The sequence below is a fragment of the Cryptomeria japonica genome, unplaced genomic scaffold (assembly GCF_030272615.1).
Source record: "Cryptomeria japonica unplaced genomic scaffold, Sugi_1.0 HiC_scaffold_189, whole genome shotgun sequence".
Lineage (NCBI taxonomy): Eukaryota > Viridiplantae > Streptophyta > Pinopsida > Cupressales > Cupressaceae > Cryptomeria > Cryptomeria japonica.
In genome coordinates, this window is record NW_026729011.1 from 129373 (window position 1) to 138140 (window position 8768).

Here is an 8768-nt window from a genome sequence, read left to right on the forward strand (position 1 = left end):
CACCGTGCACCTTGGCCAACGTGCGCGACTCGACCGAGCGCGCACTGGCCGAGGTGCACACCGATTTCACCTGGGTGCGCGCGCAGCACCTCGGGCGCACCGGGGTGCGCGCACAACGCCCGGGTTGCACCGTGGCCTGTGTGCTCGGGGCGCCTCGGGTGCGCGCTCGGTGTCGCCCCCGCGCGCGCGGTAGTGCGGGCAGCGCACCCCGGCCCGGCCCGGCCCCGACGAGAACGCAAACGGGCAAAAGGTTTATTCAAATAGCATTGCGATGCCCGGCGAAAAACTAAAAAAGGGTGCAACACCGGGACTTCCCGGGAGGTCACCCATCCCAGTACTACTTCGGCCCAAGCGCGCTTAACTGCGGAGTTCTGATGGGATCCGGTGCACTAACGCTGGTATGATCGCACCCGTTATGAGCTTGTCGCAGTGTGTACTTAGCAAACCGCGACCCACGTGCGAATCCACCCCGGCCACCCACCCCCGTCGAGGTGCACACCCTCCCTCGCGAAGTGCGCCCCGTTCGCCAAGTGTGAGCCCTGCCCGGGTGCGCGCACCTTGCTAGGGCGTCGGGTGTGCACCCGGCCCGGCCTACGTGCGTGCACCTGTAGGGGGCGTCGTGTGCGTGCAGTGTCCCGTCTGCAACGCGGTGCCCACACACCACCTCGGGCGCAACGACCTGCGCTCACATGTGGGCCGAGTGCACCTTGGTGCATGTTCGGGGCGCCTCGGGTGCACGCTCGATCTTGCCCCGGTGCACCAAGGCGCTCGGTTTGCCCCGGGTGCGCACTTGGTGCAAGGTGGGCACCCAAAATAGGGATCAAGCACCAAAACACAAGTTTCGGGATGCAAAATGGGACCCAAGGACCACAAATGCGTTCCAAGACCCATGATGGGTCCACGAGAACAAAAATGTGTTCCGAGACTTAATAAACAAATATTGGGTTTTAGGAGAAGAAACATGCTCTGATGCCCAAAACGAGAATCGACCCCGAAAAGGCCACAGGCCAAAAGTGGGATGCGAGACAAAAAAAAATGGGACCCGAGGACCAAAATTGGGTTCCCAGGTCGAAGACAGGGCAACCGGACAAGAAACGACCTCTAAGGCTCGAAATGAGTCCCGACGACTAAAACTTGACAAGAAGCACCCATCAGGCACCCAACTCGACACCCATGGGATGCCGACCCACCCGGGCTTCCACCTAGCACACCTTGGCACCCACCCACCCTCGCACCCAACCTCGCACCCAACTTAGCACCTTTGAACCCACATTGGCACTCACCCTGACCCTGGCACCTTGGAACCCACATTGGCACTCACCTTGACCCTGGCACCCACCTTTGCACTCACCTTGGGACCCACCCTGGCTCCCACCTCGGCACCCACCCAGACACCCACCTTGGTTCCTTGGCACCCACCTTGGATCCTTGGCACCCACCCCGACACCCACCTTGGCACGCAACTTGGCTACTTGCCACCCACCTTGGCTCCTTGACGCCCACCCCGACAACCACCCCGTGACCTACCCTGGCTAGGGTTGGTGCACACCCACCCTGGTGCCCACCTTGGCACCCACCCTATGACCCACCTTGGCACGCACCTTAGTACCCACCCCGTTACCCACCCTAGGACCCACCCCGTGACCCACCTTGGCCAGGGTGGGTGCCTTGGTGCGCACAACTTGCCTGGGCTGCACACCAGGGCGGGCTCAAGATGGCACCCGCGTTCCGTTTTTTTCACTATCTTTCAAAACGGAAATTTTAAAATCTCATTTTTTTCTTTTTTTTGCCTTTTCTGGAAATTAGTGAAGGCAGCGCATCAAAGGTGCGCAATGCTGGTGCGAACCCGGGAGCGCTCCGATGTGTGCTCCAAGGTGCGGCGTGCACGAAGTCCGAGCCCGGTTTGCCCCGGGTGCGCACCTCGCGTGCACCTTCGCCGGGGTGAGCACCTTGGCTGGGTTGCGCGCCCTGGTGCGTACCAAGGAGCGCTCTGAAGTGTGCTCCAAGGTGCGGCGTGCACGAAGTCGGAGCCCGGTTTGCCCCGGGTGTGCACCTCGGGTGCGCACCTCGCGTGCACCTTCGCTGCGGTGGGCACCTTGGCTGGGTTGCGCGCCTTGGTGGGCACCATGCAGTGCACGAAGTCGGAGCCCGGTTTGCCCCGGGCGCGCACCTCCGCCAGGGTGGGCACCTTGGTGCGCACAACTTGCCTGGGCTGCGCATCAGGAAGGGCTCAAGATGGCACCCGCGTTCCGTTTTTTTCACTATCTTTCAGAACGGAAATTTTAAAATATCGTTTTTTTTTGCCTTTTCTGGAAATTAGTGAAGGCAGCGCATCAAAGGTGCGCAACGCTGGTGCGAACCTGGGAGCGCTCCGATGTGTGCTCCAAGGTGCGGCGTGCACGAAGTCGGAGCCCGGTTTGCCTCGGGTGCGCCCTGGTGGGCACCATGGTGCGCACCAAGGAGCGCTCCGAAGTGTGCTCCAAGGTGCGGCCTGCACGAAGTCGGAGCCCGGTTTGCCCCGGGTGTGCACCTCGGGTGGGCACCTTGGTGCGCATGCCTTGCCTGGGCTGCGCACCAGGGCGGGCTCAAGATGGCACCCGCGTTCCTTTTTTTTCACTATCTTTCAAAACGGAAATTTTAAAATCTCATTTTTTTTTGCCTTTTTCTGGAAATTAGTGAAGGCAGCGCATCAAAGGTGCGCACCTCGCTGCCCACCACGGTGCGCAACGCCGGTGGGCACCCGGGAGTGCTTCGAAGTGTGCTCCAAGGTGCTGCGTGCACGTTGTCGGAGCCCGGTTTGCCCCGGGTGCGCACCTCGCGTGCACCTTCGTCGGGGTGGGCACCTTGGCTTGGTTTGCCCCGGCTGCGCTCCGAAGCGGGGTTATTGGAGCGCCGCCTCTTTTTTTGTCGGAGCGTTTGGTGGGGTTTCTCGCATTGGCTCTTCCGAGGCCCGGTTGCCACCCTGGCGCGCACGAAGTCGGAAGTAGGGTTAATTGCCCGGGTGCGCACCTTTGCCAGGGTGGCACCTTACCTGGGCTGCGCACCAGGGCGGGCTCAAGATGGCACGCGCGTTCCGTTTTTTTCACTATCTTTCAAAACGGAAATTTTAAAATCTCCTTTTTTTTTTGCCTTTTCTGGAAATTAGTGAAGGCAGCGCATCAAAGGTGCGCACCTCGCTGCCCACCTTGGTGTGCTCTGAGGTGCGCACCCGGGAGCGCTACGAAGTGTGCTCCAAGGTGCGGCGTGCACGTTGTCGGAGCCCGGTTTGCCCCGGGTGCGCACCTCGCCTGCACCTTGGCCGGGGTGGGCACCTTGGCTGGGTTTGCCCAGGGTGCGCTCCGAAGCGGGGTTACTGGAGCGCCCCCTCTTTTTTTGTCAGAGAGTTTGGTGGGGTTTCTCGCATTGGCTCTTCCCAGGCCCGGTTGTTGGGTGCGCTCCCACCCTGGCGCGCGCGAAGTTGGAAGTTGGGTTAATTGCCCGGGCGCGCACCTTCGCCAGGGTGGGCACCTTGGTGCGCAAACCTTGGCTGGGCTGCGCACCAGGGCGGGCTCAAGATGGCACCAGCATTCCCTTTTTCTCACTATCTTTCAAAACGGAAATTTTAAAATCTCGTTTTTTTTTTGCCTTTTATGGAAATTAGTGAAGGCATCGCATCAAAGGTGCGCACCTCGCTGCCCACCTTGGTGTGCTCCGAGGTGCCCACCACGGTGCGCAACGCCGGTGCGAACCCGGGAGCGCCCCGATGTGTGCTCCAAGGTGCGGCGTGCACGAAGTCGGACCCCGGTTTGCCCCGGGTGCGCACCTCGCGTGCACCTTGGTGCGCACACCTTGGCTGGGTTGCGCGGCCTGGTGGGCACCATGGTGCGCACCAAGGAGCGCTCCGAAGTGTGCTCCAAGGTGCGGCGTGCACGAAGTCGGAGCCCGGTTTGCCCCGGGTGCGCACCTTCGCCGCGGTGGGCACCATGGCGTGCACGAAGTCGGAGCCCGGTTTGCCCCGGGTGCGCACCTCGCGTGCACCTTCGCCGGGGTGGGCACCTCGGCTGGGTTGCGCGCCCTGGTGCGCACCAAGGAGCGCTCTGAAGTGTGCTCCAAGGTGCGGCGTGCACGAAGTCGGAGCCCGGTTTGCCCCGGGTGTGCACCTCGGGTGCGCACCTCGCGTGCACCTTCGCTGCGGTGGGCACCTTGGCTGGGTTGCGCGCCTTGGTGGGCACCATGCAGTGCACGAAGTCGGAGCCCGGATTGCCCCGGGCGCGCACCTCCGCCAGGGTGGGCACCTTGGTGCGCACAACTTGCCTGGGCTGCGCACCAGGAAGGGCTCAAGATGGCACCCGCGTTCCGTTTTTTTCACTATCTTTCAGAACGGAAATTTTAAAATCTCGTTTTTTTTTGCCTTTTCTTGAAATTAGTGAAGGCAGCGCATCAAAGGTGCGCAACGCTGGTGCGAACCTGGGAGCGCTCCGATGTGTGCTCCAAGGTGCGGCGTGCACGAAGTCGGACCCCGGTTTGCCCCGGGTGCGCACCTCGCGTGCACCTTGGTGCGCACACCTTGGCTGGGTTGCGCGCCCTGGTGGGCACCATGGTGCGCACCAAGGAGCGCTCCGAAGTGTGCTCCAAGGTGCGGCGTGCACGAAGTCGGAGCCCGGTTTGCCCCGGGTGCGCACCTCGCGTGCACCTTCGCCGCGGTGGGCACCATGGCGTGCACGAAGTCGGAGCCCGGTTTGCCCCGGGTGCGCACCTCGCGTGCACCTTCGCCGGGGTGGGCACCTTGGTGTGCAGACCTTGGCTGGGTTGCGCGCCCTGGTGGGCACCATGGTGCGCACCAAGGAGCGCTCCGAAGTGTGCTCCAAGGTGCGGCCTGCACGAAGTCGGAGCCCGGTTTGCCCCGGGTGTGCACCTCGGGTGGGCACCTTGGTGCGCATGCCTTGCCTGGGCTGCGCACCAGGGCGGGCTCAAGATGGCACCCGCGTTCCTTTTTTTTCACTATCTTTCAAAACGGAAATTTTAAAATCTCATTTTTTTTTGCCTTTTTCTGGAAATTAGTGAAGGCAGCGCATCAAAGGTGCGCACCTCGCTGCCCACCACGGTGCGCAACGCCGGTGGGCACCCGGGAGTGCTTCGAAGTGTGCTCCAAGGTGCTGCGTGCACGTTGTCGGAGCCCGGTTTGCCCCGGGTGCGCACCTCGCGTGCACCTTCGTCGGGGTGGGCACCTTGGCTGGGTTTGCCCCGGCTGCGCTCCGAAGCGGGGTTATTGGAGCGCCGCCTCTTTTTTTGTCGGAGCGTTTGGTGGGGTTTCTCGCATTGGCTCTTCCGAGGCCCGGTTGCCACCCTGGCGCGCACGAAGTCGGAAGTAGGGTTAATTGCCCGGGTGCGCACCTTTGCCAGGGTGGGCACCTTACCTGGGCTGCGCACCAGGGCGGGCTCAAGATGGCACGCGCGTTCCGTTTTTTTCACTATCTTTCAAAACGGAAATTTTAAAATCTCCTTTTTTTTTTGCCTTTTCTGGAAATTAGTGAAGGCAGCGCATCAAAGGTGCGCACCTCGCTGCCCACCTTGGTGTGCTCTGAGGTGCGCACCCGGGAGCGCTACGAAGTGTGCTCCAAGGTGCGGCGTGCACGTTGTCGGAGCCCGGTTTGCCCCGGGTGCGCACCTCGCCTGCACCTTGGCCGGGGTGGGCACCTTGGCTGGGTTTGCCCAGGGTGCGCTCCGAAGCGGGGTTACTGGAGCGCCCCCTCTTTTTTTGTCAGAGCGTTTGGTGGGGTTTCTCGCATTGGCTCTTCCCAGGCCCGGTTGTTGGGTGCGCTCCCACCCTGGCGCGCGCGAAGTTGGAAGTTGGATTAATTGCCCGGGCGCGCACCTTCGCCAGGGTGGGCACCTTGGTGCGCACACCTTGGCTGGGCTGCGCACCAGGGCAGGCTCAAGATGGCACCAGCATTCCCTTTTTCTCACTATCTTTCAAAACGGAAATTTTAAAATCTCGTTTTTTTTTTGCCTTTTATGGAAATTAGTGAAGGCATCGCATCAAAGGTGCGCACCTCGCTGCCCACCTTGGTGTGCTCCGAGGTGCCCACCACGGTGCGCAACGCCGGTGCGAACCCGGGAGCGCCCCGATGTGTGCTCCAAGGTGCGGCGTGCACGAAGTCGGACCCCGGTTTGCCCCGGGTGCGCACCTCGCGTGCACCTTGGTGCGCACACCTTGGCTGGGTTGCGCGGCCTGGTGGGCACCATGGTGCGCACCAAGGAGCGCTCCGAAGTGTGCTCCAAGGTGCGGCGTGCACGAAGTCGGAGCCCGGTTTGCCCCGGGTACGCACCTCGCGTGCACCTTCGCCGGGGTGGGCACCTCGGCTGGGTTGCGCGCCCTGGTGCGCACCAAGGAGCGCTCCGAAGTGTGCTCCAAGGTGCGGCGTGCACGAAGTCGGAGCCCGGTTTGCCCCGGGTGCGCACCTTCGCCGCGGTGCGCACCATGGCGTGCACGAAGTCGGAGCCCGGTTTGCCCCGGGTGCGCACCTCGCGTGCACCTTCGGCGGGGTTGCGCGCCCTGGTGGGCACCATGGTGCGCACCAAGGAGCGCTCCGAAGTGTGCTCCAAGGTGCGGCGTGCACGAAGTCGGAGCCCGGTTTGCCCCGGGTGCGCACCTCGCGTGCACCTTCGGCGGGGTTGCGCGCCCTGGTGGGCACCATGGTGCGCACCAAGGAGCGCTCCGAAGTGTGCTCCAAGGTGCGGCGTGCACGAAGTCGGAGCCCGGTTTGCCCCGGGTGCGCACCTCGCGTGCACCTTCGCCGCGGTGGGCACCATGGCGTGCACGAAGTCGGAGCCCGGTTTGCCCCGGGTGCGCACCTCGCGTGCACCTTCGCCGGGGTGGGCACCTCGGCTGGGTTGCGCGCCCTGGTGCGCACCAAGGAGCGCTCCGAAGTGTGCTCCAAGGTGCGGCGTGCACGAAGTCGGAGCCCGGTTTGCCCCGGGTGCGCACCTCGCGTGCACCTTCGCCAGGGTGGGCACCTCGGTGCGCACACCTTCTCAATGTTTTCTTGCCTTTTCTGGAAATTGGTGAAGGCAGCGCATCAAAGGTGCGCACCTCGGTGTGCTCCGAGGTGCGAACCCGAGAGCGCTCCGAGGTGCCCACGAAGTCGAAAGTCGGGTTAATTGCATTGTTTTCCCCGGGTGCGCTCCGAGGTGCGCAACATCGGCGCGCACCAAGGAGGGCTCCGAAGTGTGCTCCAAGGTGCGCACGATGGCGTGCACCTCTGGTGCGCACGATTCGGAGCTCGGTTTGACCGGGGTGCGCACACCTTGGCTGGGTTGCGCACCTTTTGTGCGCTCCAAGGTGCGCACGAAGTCGGAGCTCGGTTTGCCCCGGGTGCGCACCTTCGCCAGGGTGCGCACCTTGATGCGCACGCCTTGGCTGGGCTGCGCACCTTGGTGGGCGCCATGGTGCGCACCTTTCGTGCGCTCCAAGGTGCGCACGAAGTCGGAGCTCGGTTTGCCCCGGGTGCGCACCTTGGTGGGCGCCATGGTGCACTCCGAGGTGCCCAAGATTGGTGCGCACCAAGGAGCGCTCCGAAGTGCGCTCCAAGGTGCGCGCGAAGTCGAAAGTTGGGTTAATTGTCCGGTTTGCCTCGGGTGCGCACCTTGCGTGCACCTTCGCCAGGGTGGGCGCCTTGGTGCGCACACCTTGGCTGGGCTGCGCACACCTTGGCACCCGCGTTTCCTTCATTTTAAATTTTTTTTTTTTACAATCTCTCAAGTGGGAAATTCTATAATCTCAACTTTTTTTGCCTTTTCAGGAAACTTTTGAATGGAGCGCATCATTGGTGCGCTCCGAAGTGTGCTCCAAAGCTCTCTCCAGCTGCGTGCACCTGCCCCGGCCGCGCACCCGGCCCCGCCCAGCTTCGCTCACCTGTCCCGGGCGTCTGGTGCGGAACCTTAGAGTAAGAAACATCACCGTGCACCTTGGCCAACGTGCGCGACTCGACCGAGCGCGCACTGGCCGAGGTGCACACCGATTTCACCTGGGTGCGCGCGCAGCACCTCGGGCGCACCGGGGTGCGCGCACAACGCCCGGGTTGCACCGTGGCCTGTGTGCTCGGGGCGCCTCGGGTGCGCGCTCGGTGTCGCCCCCCGCGCGCGCGGTAGTGCGGGCAGCGCACCCCGGCCCGGCCCGGCCCCGACGAGAACGCAAACGGGCAAAAGGTTTATTCAAATAGCATTGCGATGCCCGGCGAAAAACTAAAAAAGGGTGCAACACCGGGACTTCCCGGGAGGTCACCCATCCCAGTACTACTCCGGCCCAAGCGCGCTTAACTGCGGAGTTCTGATGGGATCCGGTGCACTAACGCTGGTATGATCGCACCCGTTATGAGCTTGTCGCAGTGTGTACTTAGCAAACCGCGACCCACGTGCGAATCCACCCCGGCCACCCACCCCCGTCGAGGTGCACACCCTCCCTCGCGAAGTGCGCCCCGTTCGCCAAGTGTGAGCCCTGCCCGGGTGCGCGCACCTTGCTAGGGCGTCGGGTGTGCACCCGGCCCGGCCTACGTGCGTGCACCTGTAGGGGGCGTCGTGTGCGTGCAGTGTCCCGTCTGCAACGCGGTGCCCACACACCACCTCGGGCGCAACGACCTGCGCTCACATGTGGGCCGAGTGCACCTTGGTGCATGTTCGGGGCGCCTCGGGTGCACGCTCGATCTTGCCCCGGTGCACCAAGGCGCTCGGTTTGCCCCGGGTGCGCACTTGGTGCAAGGTGGGCACCCAAAATAGGGATCAAGCACCAA

General features: G+C 63.2%; 2 non-coding genes across 2 annotated transcripts; both read right to left on the minus strand.

The window, feature by feature from the left end:
- Positions 1-293: 293 nt before the first annotated feature.
- LOC131867894 (5S ribosomal RNA) lies at positions 294-412 on the minus strand. Its single transcript, XR_009366415.1, has one exon. It is a non-coding gene; the product is annotated as a 5S ribosomal RNA (ribosomal RNA).
- A 7818-nt stretch (positions 413-8230) lies between these two features.
- LOC131867924 (5S ribosomal RNA) lies at positions 8231-8349 on the minus strand. Its single transcript, XR_009366445.1, has one exon. It is a non-coding gene; the product is annotated as a 5S ribosomal RNA (ribosomal RNA).
- Positions 8350-8768: the final 419 nt, after the last annotated feature.